This window comes from Nicotiana sylvestris, chromosome 3 (genome assembly GCF_000393655.2).
Source record: "Nicotiana sylvestris chromosome 3, ASM39365v2, whole genome shotgun sequence".
Lineage (NCBI taxonomy): Eukaryota > Viridiplantae > Streptophyta > Magnoliopsida > Solanales > Solanaceae > Nicotiana > Nicotiana sylvestris.
The window spans coordinates 200,803,803-200,814,287 of NC_091059.1; the positions used below are offsets into that span (position 1 = coordinate 200,803,803).

A 10,485-nucleotide genomic window follows, 5' to 3' on the forward strand; every position below is an offset into this window, starting at 1 on the left:
CATATATATCTTGCTATAACTATAAGCATGATAACGTGATAACGAGAATACCTTTATGGAGATATTGAACAACCATTCCATGACATTATATGAAGACATTATATATCTATCAAGAATGATGATTTCAAGGTGCAATATATTCATTCAAGTTAATATGGCCGATTTGTTTATCAAATCTCTACCAACGATCTTTTAAAGATGATGCACATGATTAGAATGTGAAGGCTTCATGATGTGAATTGATGCTCTTATCAATGGGAGTTAATATGCGTTGTACTTTTTTTCCTTTACAAGGTTTTGTCCCACTGATTTTCCTTGCAAGGTTTTTAACGAGGCAACCAAAAGACGTATTGTTAGATATGTGTACTCTTTTTCCTTCTCTAGAATTTTTTTCCCACTGGGTTTTATTTAGTTAAGATTTTAACGAGACACATTATCTGTAGACATTCAAGGGGGAGTGTTATAAATAGAATTATATTTAAGCTGAATGTCTATATTCTAGAGAGATTATAGGGTAGAGAGATTCTAGGGTTTGTTACTGGTGACTAAGAAGGTGTTTGGCTAATCTTATAAGCTGGTCAAACTGGCTTATAACACTTTTTGGCTTATCTACGCGTTTTGTAAATTAAAAGTGCTTATAAGTAAAAAATAAGCCAAAAGTCATAAGTTGGTCTCCCCCAACTTATCAAATTTTAGCTTATAAGCACTTTAAGTTTGACCAAAATATTTACTATTCTATCCCTATAATACTTCTTTTTAAAACAAACTTTTCGTACACCCAGTTCTTTAGCTGCTTATTATTAATTTCAACACTTTTATCCAAACACATAACTGCTTATTTTTTAAATCAGCTTCAGCACTTAAAAGTGCTTTTCAGCATCTAATGCTTATTAGCTACTCTAAATCAGCTAAGCCAAACGGGCTCTAAGTCACTTTTTCCTAAAGGGATTCTATTATATTGTAATTGATTCCAAATCAATAAGGATTATCTCTATTTCTTTGCAATATTCTTCTTTATTGTTTTATAACATAAACAATTTTATTACGCAAACTTTGGATAATTCTAATTGCTAATGCATTTTTAAAATCAATTTTGGGTTAAACAACACTATGGTGCTGCTTCTTTATTGTTTTATAACATAAACAATTTTATTACGCAAACTTTGGATAATTCTAATTGCTAATGGCTATTTTTAAAATCAATTTTGGGTTAAACAACACTATGGTGCTGCTGACTGCTGTGAACCCCTCGAGATATCTCTGTCTAACAAAATCGAGCTTGTAAGTTCCTCCATTCTCTACTCTCTGTCAGAAACCCTACCCCCTTCTTCAAATGATCCTGTAGTTAGATAACGTGATTGCGAATTAGGTTCATAAAAGATTTGAGTTATAACAGTTGTTAGTCACATTTACAGGTTGATATGCTTTCTTCTTTGCTTCAAATGCGATATTGGCTCTGAAATTATGGGTTATTACTTATCTTCATTTGGTGTTAGTCATCAGTTATCTGAAAATTTGTCCTATAGAAAAGGGGACAAAAGAGAATAATTTGAGTTTAGAAGTTGAAACTCGTTCTTATTTGCTTCCGCTGGCATTCGCTCTGAAATAATGAGTATTACAAATCAGCCTTTTGTTATTACGTACTAATAATCAATTATCTGAACACTTCTCTTATATAGAGAAAATAGTCAGAGAATACGGTCATTTGTCAATTCCTTCTTATTGTTGAAACAACCGTTTTCAATTTCTAACCCTCTTTGATCTCAGCGTTTGAAACTAGTTAATATTAGATTATCCCTAAAATCCGTATAAATCCCACCGCCCTTGGGGTTTTGATATGTTGAATAATTATTACTTAGTGTATAATAATAATTTTGAATGATTAGAACGTCTTCCAAGTTTTCTTTTGCAGATTTTAGTTTTCGTGTTGGTTGGTTCTTTCACTGTTACTGGAGCTTAGTGTGCTGATTGAATTGATCTCCATTTTTAATATTCTTATGTGTTCTATTGTTCTGCTGGTAGTAAGACAAAATCTATTTAGTTCAAATACAGAGACAAACAAATGAATGGTTATTAGCTAATGATAAAAACGTTTCCTATGACCAAAAGATGGTCTCACTGTTATTGAGCAGCAATCATATTCAATAAGTTTAGTGGAGATATTAACATAGCATAAAAGATGGATATCACTTGGATTTAACGTAAACTGATCGACTACAATTAAGGAAAATATGTTTACCTCTTGAGTGGCTGGTGATAATGTGGAGATAGGCAACAGCAGCAGAAAAGGTCTTGTATTGTTAGCATTTGTCCTCCTTGACAGATCTCCCTATGTTGCTAAAATGCTACTCTCCTTCTTTTCTCTTGCAAATGTTCCTCCAGTAGTATAGGTTCCTTATATTACTTTTACTAACCCTTGTCAATACATCTTTTCATAGTAACCAGTTATTATGGTTGTCAAACTCTGAAATTCTTTAAAAAGAAAGTATACCTTGTGATTTGTGAACTATCTTACTGTTTTATGCATGACAACAGTCATATCTGTATACAAGTTAACCTCTTGTTCCATTAGTGCAGTTGAGCTGGTAAAGTAAAAATCTTGTGAACATGGTAACGTATTTGGGGAGGAAATATGCAGATTATGTATACTCAAAATGGGAAAAGACAATTCTTTGTGACATGGTTGAACCATACAGGAGACGAAGATCATTTACTCCTCTGGTCACAATCTACGTCTGTGCATTTTATACTGGAGTTATCGGGGCAGTCGTCACTGAGCAACTCTATAAGGTATGGTGGCATCAGGTCATTGGGTTAACACTGTATCAATTTCATTACTGATGCTTACATGTTTTACTCGTATCTATCTGTTAAACACTTGCCCTTTCTTTTTGACTGTCACGACCCAAAATCCACTAGTCGTGATGACACCTAACCTAATCCGCTAGGTAAGCCAACTAGTAACTATCAAATTTCAATAATGCTAATAAGTCAATTAAACAAAATAAATTATCTGGATCTATTACATTTCCTAAGGACTGGTAATACAAATCATGTGCTTCTAAGAATAGAGTTTACAAAGTTGATATGAAGAAAATACATCTTCTGTTTGAAAAGTACATAAACAGAATTTTATAATCTAAGGCTACCGTGAACAAGAGGTAGCTACAGCAGGAACGCAGGTACGCTTTCAAATCCAGCATCCATCGAATGCAGCAACATCGGCTTCCGGGATCTGCACGCAATGTGCAGTATGAGTACAATCGTCCCCATCTACTCAAAAAGTAACAAACCTAACCTCAGGTTGAAAGTATTGACGAGCTGGAACATAGGTCGGGTCCAACACCAATAACCAATAGCAGTTCATAATAGTGTAAAGCAAATAAATAAAGAAATAGCTCAGAGATAAAGTGCTCAGCCTTTTCACAGTTTTCCGAAAATAGTTCCGCTTTTCAAGAATATCAATGAAAACGCAAATCCTTTATCGAAATCCTCGAAAAATTATGAGATATTTTGAAAACTGTAATTTTCCTGAAAAATCTTTTCCACAATAAATGAAAATGTTTCATTTCCTTTCTAAATAACAAGTGTGAAATACATCTCTATAACCACATATCAATGTGTGTAAAAAGTCATGAATGACGTGATACCATACATCATGAGGAAAATGTATCGCTATGTCTGTATGTCATGTGCATGTCAAATGCGATGCGACTCAGCAATAAAACCGTATGCATCCTCGCAGAGTATCAATTCACTCAGTCCTCCTAGTCACTCAGTACTCACAGCCACTCAGTCCTCACAGTCACTCAATCCTCCCAATCACTCGGCACTCGGCACTTGGCACTCGCACTCAGTAGATACCTGTGCTCACTGGGGGTGTGCAGACTCCGGAGGGGCTCCTTCAGCCCAAGCGCTATAACAAGCCAATCATGGCATAAATCAATCAGGCCCTCGGCCTCACTCAAGCATAAATCAATAAAACATGCTGCGGCGTGCAGCCCGATCCCATAAACATCCTCACCATCAGGCCCTCGGCCTCACTCAGTCATCAATCTCTCCAGTCTCTCGGGCTCTCAATGTCATGAAACCAGCCCGTCAACAATGATATGATGTATCAATAAATAACAACTGAGATTGAGATATGATATGAATGCATGAATATGACTGAGTACGAAATACCAATGAAATCGGTAAGATGACAGCAAAAAAAACGACCATTATGGCCCCAACAATATCAGCATAAAGCCTACACAGGATATCTAGCATGATGTACAACTCAATTACTTTATCACATGGGGGAAAACACAGATATCAACAAAGTAGGGCCACTATACAGTGCCCTAAAGACAACTGAGTTAGAATTCACAGGGTGCACGCCCATATGCCCGTCACCTAGCATGTGGGTCACCTCAACATCAATCACTAGCCCGTAATTTGGGGTTTTATACCCTCAGCACTAAGTTTAGAAGAGTTACTTATCTTAAACAAGTCAATTCCGACACCGAGCAAGCCAAACGATGCTCCAAGAATGCCATCACGCGCCTTGCGACCTCCGAACGGCTCAAAACCCAATCCTTGTGATGAAAATTGCTTCAAAATCGCCCCAATCCGCACTTGGAAATGTAAAAATGAAGCCAAAATCGCGAACCCTTGTATTTAACATTCTGCCAAGCAATTCCGCATATGCAGGCACATTAGCCGCTTCTGCGACATAACCTCCGCTTCTGCGGAATCAATTGAGGACTCGACCCTCGCACCTGCGGACAACATATCCGCTTCTGTGACATCGCAGGTGCAAGCCACCATTCGCACCTGCGAAAAACCTCGCTCCTGCGCTCCATCACTTCGTACCTACGAATCCGCATATGCGCCCAAATCTCTGCTTCTGCGGTCTTCCTCACCCAACACTATTTTCGCTCCTGCGACCACCGCATGTGTGCATACCAACCACAGGTGCGGTCACACCAGAACCAGCAATAGCAACATTGAAGAAAATGATCCGAAATCAATCCGAAATATGCCCGAGCCCTTCGGGACCCCGTCCCAACATACCAACAAGTCCCATAACATAACACGAACCTACTCGAGGTCTCAAAACACACATAACAACATCGAAACGACGAATCACACTTCAATCCGAAATCATTGAACTTTGAAACTTCAACTTCCACAACCGATGTCGAAACCTATCAAATCACATCCGATTGACCTCAAATTTTGCACACAAGTCACATTTGACATTACGGACCTGCTCTAACTTCCGAAATCGGAATTCGACCCCGATATCAAAATGTCCACTCTCGGTTAAACTTTTCAAAATTCCAACTTTCACCATTTCAAGCCAAATTCTACCACGGACCTCTAAATCACGATCCGGACGCGCTCCTAAGTTCAAAATCACCCAACAGAGCTAACAGAACCATCAGAAATCCAATCCGAGGTTAATTACTAAAAAGTCAAACTTGGTCAAACCTTTCTAGTTTGAAGCTTCTAGCTGAGAATCATTCTTCTGAATCAATTCCGAATGACCTGAAAACCAAAACCGACGATTCACATAAGTCATAATACATCATACGGAGTTACTCATGCTCTCAAACAACCGAGTGAAATACAAATGCTCAAAACGACCGGTCGGGTCGTTACATCAACACATTTGGGTAATAGTAGCTTCAGAAGTTGAAAGTAGTGGCTTGCTGAAAGATGGGTTTGGGAACTACACTATAGGTACAGGGATCGCTATATTAGACTTCCCTTATTTACTCCCTGGAACCTTGCTTCTTTGGTTGAGAAGGAGGTGGTTGGGTCGGCAAGCAATCATCCATCAATCCCTCATTTTACAGAGGACAAGCACTTAGTGATGAGTGCAAGCAGTTAACTTTTGCTCCCTTGGAGGTGATTTCCTTGTTGTGTGTTACGCATTGTTTACCTCACTGCTACAAGTAATGGATCCATCACCGTTGACATTCTCAAGAACTTGATCTAGTGTTAAATAGTTTCAAGCACCGTGTGGGAACTCTAACATTTGTTCCTGCTGGGGATTTCGAACCGTGCCGCAAACAAAAGCTTGATATTTAAGCGGAGAAGGGTAGAGGGACGGGGCCATCGTCCACCGAGTTTCGAACTTTGTGCGAGCTGAACCTCGGGGACTTCTCGGTTATCAAAAAAGATATGTGTTTTAGTTCTAATCTAGGAAAGTTAACAAGATGGTAAATCTAATAATCTACATTAGTTAACAAAAAGAATATGTAAATTGTGTAGCATAAGCATGAGTCAAAAATGTGCTTTCTCAAGGAACAAAAAGAAGAGTCAGGATATTAAAAGTACAGAGAAATTTATAGGAAGAGAGTGGTGCTTTCATTTGTTTTTTTTTTCTTGTGGGGGGGGGGGGGGGTGTTAACATGCTGTATCGATTTGTGTTGCTTCAAATTTGCCGTTAAAAGTGAAACTACAGCACAATTCAGGATCAAATTTGACTCTGAGATCAACTGAAAATTTGGATTTTTGTAAGCTAAGATCAGAAAAAAAAGATAATAGAATCTGTATCCTACTAACTCCATATAAGGAAGTTCGTCAGTGTTATTGTCTATTCTGTACGCAAACTTTGACTGCGAACGTACTATCTCTTCTTACCACTATGATTATAATGTACAAGTCAAGGAGTGAATGTCTGTCTTACCACAACGTACTATCTCTTCTGTCTTACCACAATGCAGTCAAAGTAGGAGGATTATTCGCATTTTCATGTCTCTGCTATTCAAGTTGGTTCTCTTTCTTTTTGCTGATCCTTTCTTGTAAGACTAGATTAATCGTTTTTTTTTCTTTTTTTGGTATTTATCTGCTACATGGAATGAATTTTCATTGCTCAAGATCATGACCCATTTCCACTTGTGAAGACTATTATGAGAGATGTAAATTCTTCTGATCAACATAAGAGGCTTGGGGTTATGCATGGAGGATCAAAAGATTTGCTTTTCAGTGATGTCTGTTTTTTTTTTTCCTAAAATTTTGTCTTAATATAGAAGCTTTGTCTCTTCATTCTGACAGGAGAAATACTGGGAAGAACATCCTGGGGAAGCAGTGCCTCAAATGAAACCAATGTTTTAAGGTGGCCCTTGGAGAGTAATGAGAGGGGATGTTCCTCCAACCGGAAAGTTCAATGCCTGAGCTTCAGCTCCTTCAAATGGCTGTGATTCTCGCGAATATCTGTGAGTGAATACTTGTTTGGCATGTTGGTTTTGCAGTTCACTTTGACCAATTTGGTGGCTGGACTGCCTGGTAATAATATGCTTCTTCTCATTTCATTTGGCAGTATGAGTTTCTGGTTCGTACCTTGTCATCCAATTTAGTGACACAACTTATATTTTACAGAAAAAGTGTCGAAAATGCCCCTAACGTATTGGAAATGGTTTAAATTTGTCCTCCTCCTACCTATTGGGCCAAAATTGACCTTTACTTTAATCTTTTGGTTAAAAATGCCCCTCTTTCTATCAGAACTATAAGATGGCAAATGTGGGTCCTTTAATTAAATAGGTGTCACTGATGTATTGATTCACGTGGCGTTAGACCCATAAATAGCTGACCTATCCGGGTTAACCCAAAACAACTAAAAGCCAATTGAGTTCAGCATCAATGGTGGAGTCGATTTCACCGAGCTAGAAACGATTCAAGTTCAGCAATTTTACCACTACACTTGGATTAATAGATGCTGAAGCAATGCTTTAAGCTTAAAATTCAATCCTCACAGCAAGGTACTGAAGCAATGCTTTAAGCTCCAATCAACTTTAGTCAAGCAGATTAACACAAGTGATCTCAGCAAAGAACCCAGCAGTAGAGGATTCAACAATGCCCAGTACGAGCTCCTCGAAGCAGCAACTATTCCCGATTCTCAGCATCAATTCAATAGGTTTTCCGAATGAATTCAACAAACCTTGCCTCGCTTTGCGGGCGCTTCAATGTCACATCAAGGCTCTAAGGCATATTTTTCCTTGCCAATGAGTAGGGGTGTACAAAGAAAACCGATAAATCGCACCAAACCGATAATCCGAGTCAAATAAAAAAAAAACCCGATAAATCGCACCAAACCGATAATCCGAGTCAAATAAAAAAAAAACCGATTGTGGTTTGTTTTGACTTGGTTTGGTATTGGAAAAGAAAACCCAACCATAATTGGTTTGGTTTGATTTTAACTAAAAAAAGTCAAAGCGAAACCAAACCAACCCGATATTACATTTATATAATTTTTAAAAATATTTTATACATATAAATATTTATTGTAATGTAATTTATAAATATTTCTTAAACTTTTTCACAATTTCATCTTTTAACGTATTCTTTCAAGTTTGGACTTAACATTCTTGAATGATAAATAAATTTTATGGCTCATAAATGTAGTAACTCAAACAAAGTTCAAATCAATACTAATGCTAACAAAAGAAACTCAATTCAACACTAGGAATATGATGATAGTGTTGGATATCTATTTTTTAGTTTACACTGGTTTATGATGAAAATGCATAACTTAATTTAGTTTTTCTTTATTGCTTATTTATGTGATTAAAAGTACATATTAGCTATACTTATTTTAGCATGAGATATATAGTATATTTAGATTATGTTTATTTTTATTATGGCTTATTAATTAACAATATTTGCTTTATGCAATTTTATTATCTTTGTATTGAATATTTTAGTATAATGTTATGACTTATCTCATATTATTGTGTTATTTTCTTGAAAAATACAATATATGGTTGTATCTTAATAAGACTAAAGAAATATTTAGAGCACAAGTTACATATTTTGTGCTATAAAAACTTTACCAAAAAAAATCCCGAAAACCCGAAAAAACCTGAAAAACCCGAGAAAAACCGAGATTGAAAAACCCGATTTTGTTGGTTTGGTTTATAGATTTAAAAACCCGATACCATTGGTTTGGTTTGGTAATTGAAAATTCCGAAGCAACCCGACCTATGTACACCCCTACCAATGAGTGTGATCCTGAAAAGTAACTGCATATTCAACAGACACTTTTGACATCCAATCTACTCAAAGAAGCTTTTTCCTCCTTTTGATTAACTTAAAAAGAGAGCAAAAGAAAACAGAGAAAAGTACCCTTCGACATGCAATCTACTCAGAGTAACTGCATATTCAACAGACACTTTTGTAAAGTGTACAAGACATTACTCTTAAATATTGTACACCCTATATAAAATTTGCTTAATCAGGAAGATAAATAAAGAAACGTAAATCAAATAACTATAATTACAAAAAAAAGTGCTTTCTTTTAAAAGCAAAGAACCAGTAAGATATTTTTGCAAGTTTATATTGAAATGTTAAGCACTGTTGATCGAGGCAGGAAAATGACGTAGAGGTGGATCCAGTTTTGTTTCTTCATTCATTCATTTATTCACCATTAGGCTTGACTGATGACATCAATGCCAATCTATGATTGCAGATTATAGTCATGCAAAGAAGTTTAAGTAATTATCATGAAGTTGAAGCCTAATTGCCCTTCTTGGAAATGGTCTCGCTTATTTGATCCTGAACAATCCTCACCCCATTAACCAGTTTTTTGGGGTTGAGTTAGATCTAAGGTCAATTTTCTTACTATAGACAGAGATAAACTATTATGATGGTGCTCGAGCAGCAAAGGAGTTTCCTCGTCCAAAAGATCAAATGGACCAAACAGGTAGGGAAATAATTCAGCCAAAGGCTTGAATGTAATATCAGGATTATTGTTCTGCAGAGACGTGATGTGGATTTGGAGAGTGGAAGAGTTGCGTAGTTCTTGAAGAAACTGTCTACAGTGGCCGCAAGGTGCAGCAGAGACTGCGAAAGCTACGAGGCGAGAGCAGTTATGGACAGCGAGGTTGAGGAGTAAAAATTGCTCGGCATGGACAGTATGGTGAAGGGGAAGGTCAGGGAACTCAAGGTTAATGCCTAGAAAGACGCGACCATCGGAGCCAAGGCCAATGGCGCTAACATGGAAATTTGAGATGGGAGGGCGGGCATGGTTCTGGGCTGGTTCAATCAACGTTGGCAAAAGTTGAAGGGTGGAGGGGAGGCCAAAGGATTGAGCCATGAGCTCAGCCTCTGAGTCTTCCAACCACAAATTTAGGATAATCCATATTGACGTTTTGTGTAATGCTTTTCTTGGAGGTAGAAAATAAGGTTTTTGAGGAATTTTGCCTGAACTTATATTCGTGTCTTCTTCCTTCTTTTGTGCTTTGGAAAGATTGCCCCTTAACGGTAGGAAAGGATTTCGTAGAAATGTGGAAGGAGAAGGGGAGGGAAAGAGGAGGGATCACAGGCTATTTATACATGAGATTTTGGGGGTTGATATTTAGGTGGTGTATAAATACTAATATCTTTATATATATATATATACTACTACCCTTTCAATTTGTGTGGCGTACTTTAATTATACACTCTTTATGAAAGAAAGAGGACATTTAGAACTTTTTGTCTTAATTGTTCCATGAT

At 37.2% G+C, this 10,485-nt stretch overlaps 1 long non-coding RNA gene across 5 annotated transcripts; it reads left to right on the top strand.

The window, feature by feature from the left end:
* Positions 1-1,179: 1,179 nt before the first annotated feature.
* LOC104213550 (uncharacterized) lies at positions 1,180-10,185 on the top strand. 5 transcript variants are annotated; one of them, XR_011406319.1, is made up of 4 exons: positions 1,192-1,281; positions 2,578-2,790; positions 7,048-7,278; positions 9,458-10,185. It is a non-coding gene; the product is annotated as an uncharacterized lncRNA (long non-coding RNA). The 5 variants fall into 5 exon arrangements; XR_011406316.1 differs by having other exon boundaries at positions 1,180-1,281; positions 2,573-2,790; positions 7,048-10,185; XR_011406315.1 differs by having other exon boundaries at positions 7,048-10,185.
* Positions 10,186-10,485: the final 300 nt, after the last annotated feature.